Below are 6000 nucleotides of genomic sequence, written 5' to 3'. Positions count from 1 at the left end.
TACTGACCTCATTTATAAAGGTAACTTACCAAGTGCAACTAAACTCCTCTCCAGGATAGGCTGACCTTATTTCCATGTGCTCAAGCCTTGCTCGTGTGCTTCATTCACCCCAATATAAACTGTCTCGAGGGAGCCCTCTGTTCCCCATCCACATATCTTTGATCCTAATCGGGGCTTCTCACCTGGGTTTATTTTCAAACAAGTTTATTCATCGCTTAATCTCCAATCCATCCTTTGAAGTGTTGCCAGATTAATTTTTCTCAAACTCTGTCATGATCATTAACATAACTCTCTATATAGTAATCTATTTCGATCACTAATTTGGGGATTGAAAGTCCTCGATAAGCTGGATCCCTTTTCCTAAGATTACCTTCTTTTATTTCCCACCAGGAAACTTTTCTCTGCCCAGGATGTTCTCACCATTCTGTAAATGCAGTGGCTTTTCCCTTCCTCATCTCCTCTATTTATGCTTTTCCCGTGTGTAGAAAGTCCTTTCTAGCTCTCATTGGCTCACATCGTACCCGTCGCTCAGATCTGCATCCTCCTGGAAACCACCGTGACTTCGTTGACTCTCTAAAGCTTAGCTCTCTTCTGGAAGGTAGCATCAGTCGAGGACTGATCTTCTAATAATCACTTAGGATAAAATGCACCTGCGATTGCTTGAGAAAACTGTAATGCAAACATGACTTTTGTCTTGCAATACCTGGATGACAATGAACCTTGCTGTATCTGCAAAGTATTCTCTTAAATCTCCAGAAAGACCAAAGGATGAACAAGTTACGTTTCCTGATCAAATTAAAAACAGAGTTGTCACAGCTCATTGTTGGGGGAATTAAGTCTGTCTGCCCTGTTCGACTCCCACTGAGAGAGGACTCTTGGAAATTAGTGCTCTCTGTCCCTTGGACTTCATGTGCCTTTTTCCTTTGCTGATTTTGCTCTGTATCTGTAACGGAGAAGAACCCTAGGGGGCCCTTCCAGAACAGAACCCGCCCACCCCGACATGTCCCCTGCCTTCCTCTTGTCTGTAGAAAAACTTTAGCCTCTTAGGCCTTCCCCAAATTCTAAAGAGTAAATTTAACCAGAGAAGTGAGAAAATGCAGAAAGAAAGGAAAAGAGTCAAGCAAGAAAAAACAATAATATTTTAGCCATTAAACCAAGGGCAAGGGCTATAGATAATATTCTGAGCCATGTCCTTTGAGCTGTTTTGCAGAGCCTGAAACCTCCACCAGGTGGAAGAAGTTAACTGTGTGCTGCCCACAAGCATGTAGACCCCAGACTTGTTGGAACCAGAATGTTGATGATGTTGACTCCCTGTTGCCTCACCATGAAACAATCAGAAGAATGTCAGCAAACTGATCACACACCCCACGACCCTGGCCCTCACCCTGCCTTTAAAAACCTTTCCCTGAAAGCCTTCAAGGAGTTTGGGACTTTTAAACACCAGCTGCCTGAACTCTTTGGTTGGCCTGCAGTAAACGCTGCACTTTCCTTCACCACAACCCAGTGTCAGTAGATTGGCCTGTCAGTAGATTGGCCAGCAAGTGGATCCAAGTTTGATCTGGTAACATATCCATTTGTTGTAATAAATCATAGCCATGAGTATGACTGCATGCTGAGTCTTGCGTGTCCTCCCAGTGAATTATTGAAACTGGAAGTGGTCTTGGGGACCTCTAACACAAAAGGCAAATGAGCTTCAATGAGTGAATGAATAAACAAATTGTGGGGACTTCCCTGGTGGTGAAGTGGTTAAGAATCCACCTGCCAACGCAGGGGACACAGGTTCGATCCCTGGTCCAGGAAGATCCCACATGCCGTGGAGCAACTAAGCCTGTGTGTCACAACTATTGAACCTGCGCTGTAGAGCCTGTGAGCCACAACTACTGAGCCCGTGAGCCACAACTACTGAAGCCCACGTGCCTAGAGCCCGTGCTCCGCAACAAGAGAAGCCACCGCAATGAGAAGCCCGCTCACCTCAACCAAGAGTAACCCCCGCTCACCGCAACTAGAGAAAGCCCCTGCGCAGCAACGAAAACCCAATGCAGCCAATAAATAAATAAATAAATAAATAAATTGTGGTACATTCATACAATGAAATAATATTCAGCAATAAAAAGGAACAGCCTGAATTGATGAAATAGCAGCAGCACCAAAGCGGCTTATAGGTGGTGAAAACCATTTACCTGTGATCCAAATTCTTTAATCTGTATCAGCTACATGGGCTGTGGCTTTGATTACCTTTGGACAAACTACAATGTTTAAGGAAGTTCTATATATGCTTCTTGCATAGCGGCACTTCCTAGACATGTTGACAGTACTTAGAGTGTGGTCCACACATAAGCCTCACCTGGAAGCTTGTTAAAAATGCAAATCTGGGGGCCCCATCTCAGAACCGTAAGAAATGTGGTTCAAGGAGGAGAGTAGCTCTTCACGGGCAATGAAAGAGGAGACAGCTCTTAAAGATACTACCATCTACCTACAAGGAACAGGTATGATTGAATGGCTTTGTGGGGAAGGGGAAAGGGGAGCAGACGGGATCTAATGTGATTTCTGAGACCCAGAGCACCCAGAACATAGGACGCTATTAGGTGATGGTATTTACCAATGTTAGACAACTTGTACAAATAGTTAAGTCAGGAGAAAACAGTAGGCCTGAAAAGAAGAGTGGGGAAGATGAGGAGCTCATCTGATGAATGTGAGGCTCCTGGTGAGACAATTATTTGAAAGATGCAGCTTGGAACAGAAATTCTAGCCTAGCCCCTAAAAGAAATTAGAGATATGAATTTTTGGTTTTTTTTCTTAGTGGTGATATTTGAAGCAAAGATGGTTGATGAAAAGCGTTCCTCTTCCCATTTGAGGGGATCTCCTATTTCCTGCTATTCCTATATTCTTCCTCTCGGGAAAAAGCTACTTTGCAACTGAGTTAGCCATGGTATGGCTAAAATTTAACTCCCAACCCAATTCATATGTCTATCCACAGGCCTAATAAGAATCTAAACATCATTATTTAGCGTTACGCTAAGCGCTTTTCTGTTCCCTAACAGACTATTTACAACTCTATGAATGAGCTATCTGTAGCCTCCTTTTCCAGATGACAAACCGAGAGAGAGGAATATGGTACGTGGAGCTGCTTGAAGCCACACAGTTAGTAGTGACGTCAGAATTCAAAGCCAGGTCAGGCTCACTGAAGTCCATGCTCTCGGAAGTGCTTTACTGATGGCTTTTAATTTGTCCCTAGAAAAGATATGTTTTCCTGTTTAAATGTGTTCTCCCTTGTTTTCTCTTTTTTAGTTTTCAAATTTTTACATATCAGATGAAATTGCTCTGTGGCTCAGTAAAATGCAAGGCACTGATGACGGTACCCAAAGGGTTTAAGCTCCCCTTCGTTGATAAAATGCTCTCTTTGAAAATTTTGTTAGTTTCAGAGGCACTGAAGAATTTTTACCTTTTTAAAAAAGCGCAAACCAACAAAACATTTTAAAAAAAGAAAAAAAAAGAAAGAAAGCTTTGTCTTTTTTTGAGTGATGCAGCAGAGACCTCTTCTGGTCAAGAAGGAGAAGTCTTAGGCAGAGAACCAACTTGGAAAAGGTTAAGGTGGAGAGAACTGGTACAGGAGAAAATAGGATATGAAATAGGTTTCATAGAAGAGTTGATAGTTATGTTGGATATAAAACTCTGACAGCAGAACAGAGAGGAGTGCTTTCCACACATGTGGAGAAAAATACATGTTTGCTGTAATTTACAAAGATACAAGGATGTAATTAAGAATCATTTATAACTCCACCATCCAAAACTAATATTGTAAACATTTTGATGCACTGGCTTCCAGCACTGTTTTCTGGTCATATGCATTCTTTTTATTCACACTGGGTACACCTTGACTTTTCATCTAGTGTTCTATCACACACATTTTCCACATTCTCCTTTTTTTCATTTTAACAGTTTTTAATGAAAGTTATATATAAGACTACTTTATTCTTGCATCTTCTCAATTGTTTCTTTCTTATGTCTGCCCTTTTCCTTTCCTACCTGGAGAGATTTGACTTTACGTTCAAGGATTTTTTGTGGTCTTTGTCCAGTTTTAGTCTAGTGACAAGCACCTTGCTGGGGTGAATGCCCACATGGACAGTGCCATTAGCCTCCTCTCGCTGCACTCAGTCAGTATAGGTGACATAGTTCTTCCCGTAAGCCTGGGCTACATTGCCAATTTGCTGCCCTTTGCAGTGCCCTCGCGTAATCTGAACTTCCTCATCCTTTTGGATACGCATGGATCGAATACTGTACTTCTGTCTCAGCTCTTTGGAAAGAGGGGGAAGACATAATCTTCCTGTGAATGTGGGAAGGTACATTGATGTGCCTTTTCTGGTTCTTGCTTTGATCAGAAGCCACAAAGGGATTGAACTTCATCTTGGCTGCTGGTACTTCAGCAATGGTCACTGTTTTGGTCACATTCTTAAAAGAAGAAAGATGTTTTCTGACAGCAAGGCTTTTATTGGTAAATCGCATAAAAGTCAGAGAAGTTTCAGTGAAGACTTTTGTACTGGTCCCCATGTTGCTGGGGTCCCAGTTATGCACTGAGATGCACACAGCTTGGGGAGTGTAGTGCTGGCTCCATTCTAGCCGCTGCTCACCTTCTCTGCCAGACGCCCCTGTGTGGGGTACACCTATTCACCTGCTCTTGGTGGCCCCTCAGGCTGACGGAAGCTAATCAGTAAAGGCCAAATATGATCACCTATATTCTCAGTATGTGAAAAATATATCCATTGGCATTTTTGACCCTGGAAATCCCAGAGATTTCCCAGTCACTGGGACTAACCCACCTGGGCCAAGATGCAGCATCATAATCTGCTCTCTTGCAAGGAAATTTACAGTCTTAAACTAAACCACAGTGGAATGGGGAATTTTGAAAGGAGGAAGCCAAAGGTACAAATTAGAATTTACATTTAAGAGAGTGACATTAGATGAGGAATAATCTGAAAGAGAATCACTTCCTGGGACATAACTTAGGGGTCACACAAAATTAGAGAAAATTAAGTAGGACAGAATAATTGATACCATAGGGTGAGGAGACTGTCACTGGGCCGGACCTCACAATTAGCACAATTGGATGAGAACAATATACTCAGGTGTTTTCATGAGGCAAGAACCAAGCACTGTACGTTGCTCAGTGCAACTCTTTTGTTGAAGGGTTTTTTTTTTCAGTTTATTCCTAGAGATGTACAAAGACCCTACTCAAATGAGCTTCTGCAGTTCTAGGCACCCCTTCATAGAGAGGTGAACCTCTTCAGGATGTCCTGCAGCATTCCTATTCCTCATTGCTGTGAAATTGAGCCTCAGGTGTCACCTTGGATTTTAAATTCTAGTTGAGTGGTATAAACACAGAGAAGTATCTCGAATTTTAACTTAAAGATCTTGCTGATAATTATCCCACCACCAGCCAAATTTTCTTTTGTTTTCAATGGAAGAGAAAATAATGGAGAAATACTTGACAGGAACATAGTCCTGTCAATGCTTACTCTTGAGAAGAAGTGGGTTAGTTGGCTCAGGTCTATTTTAGAGGCAAAGTAGGGAATTACAGGAAGCAAAAATCTTCAATTTATCCTAAATAGCTTTTAAAATTCAGAACTGCTTTTTTCTTTTTTTCTTAAATTAGATGTATAAATTGTCCTCCTGGCAATTTCTCAAGTTTGGACTGAAGTGTGGGTAGAATGACATAATTATATAAATTATATTTCACAGTTTTCTTCCTCACATACCTTTATTTAGGCTCTAGTACTTGTCAGTTGAGGAGACAGATATATTCTTTTTGTTTTGTTTTTGTTTTCAATTTATTTGCTTATTTATTTTTGGCTGTGTTGGGTCTTCGTTGCTGCCTGCAGGCTTTCTCTAGTTGCGGTGAGTGGGGGCTACTCTTCGTTGTGGCGCACGGGCTTCTCATTGCGATGGCTTCTCTTGTTGCAGAGCATGGGCTCTAGTACGTGGATTTCAGTAGTTGTGGCATGC

General features: G+C 41.9%; 1 pseudogene across 1 annotated transcript; it reads right to left on the bottom strand.

Moving 5' to 3' along the window:
* Positions 1–3899: 3899 nt before the first annotated feature.
* On the bottom strand, positions 3900–4404 carry LOC307184214 (large ribosomal subunit protein uL24-like; annotated as a pseudogene). The gene has a single exon. The product of its transcript is annotated as a large ribosomal subunit protein uL24-like (transcript).
* Between the last annotated feature and the right edge of the window lie 1596 nt (positions 4405–6000).

The sequence above is a fragment of the Stenella coeruleoalba genome (assembly GCF_951394435.1).
Source record: "Stenella coeruleoalba genome assembly, chromosome: 3".
Classification (NCBI taxonomy): Eukaryota; Metazoa; Chordata; class Mammalia; order Artiodactyla; family Delphinidae; genus Stenella; species Stenella coeruleoalba.
This window is presented reverse-complemented; position numbering and strand designations above follow the sequence as displayed.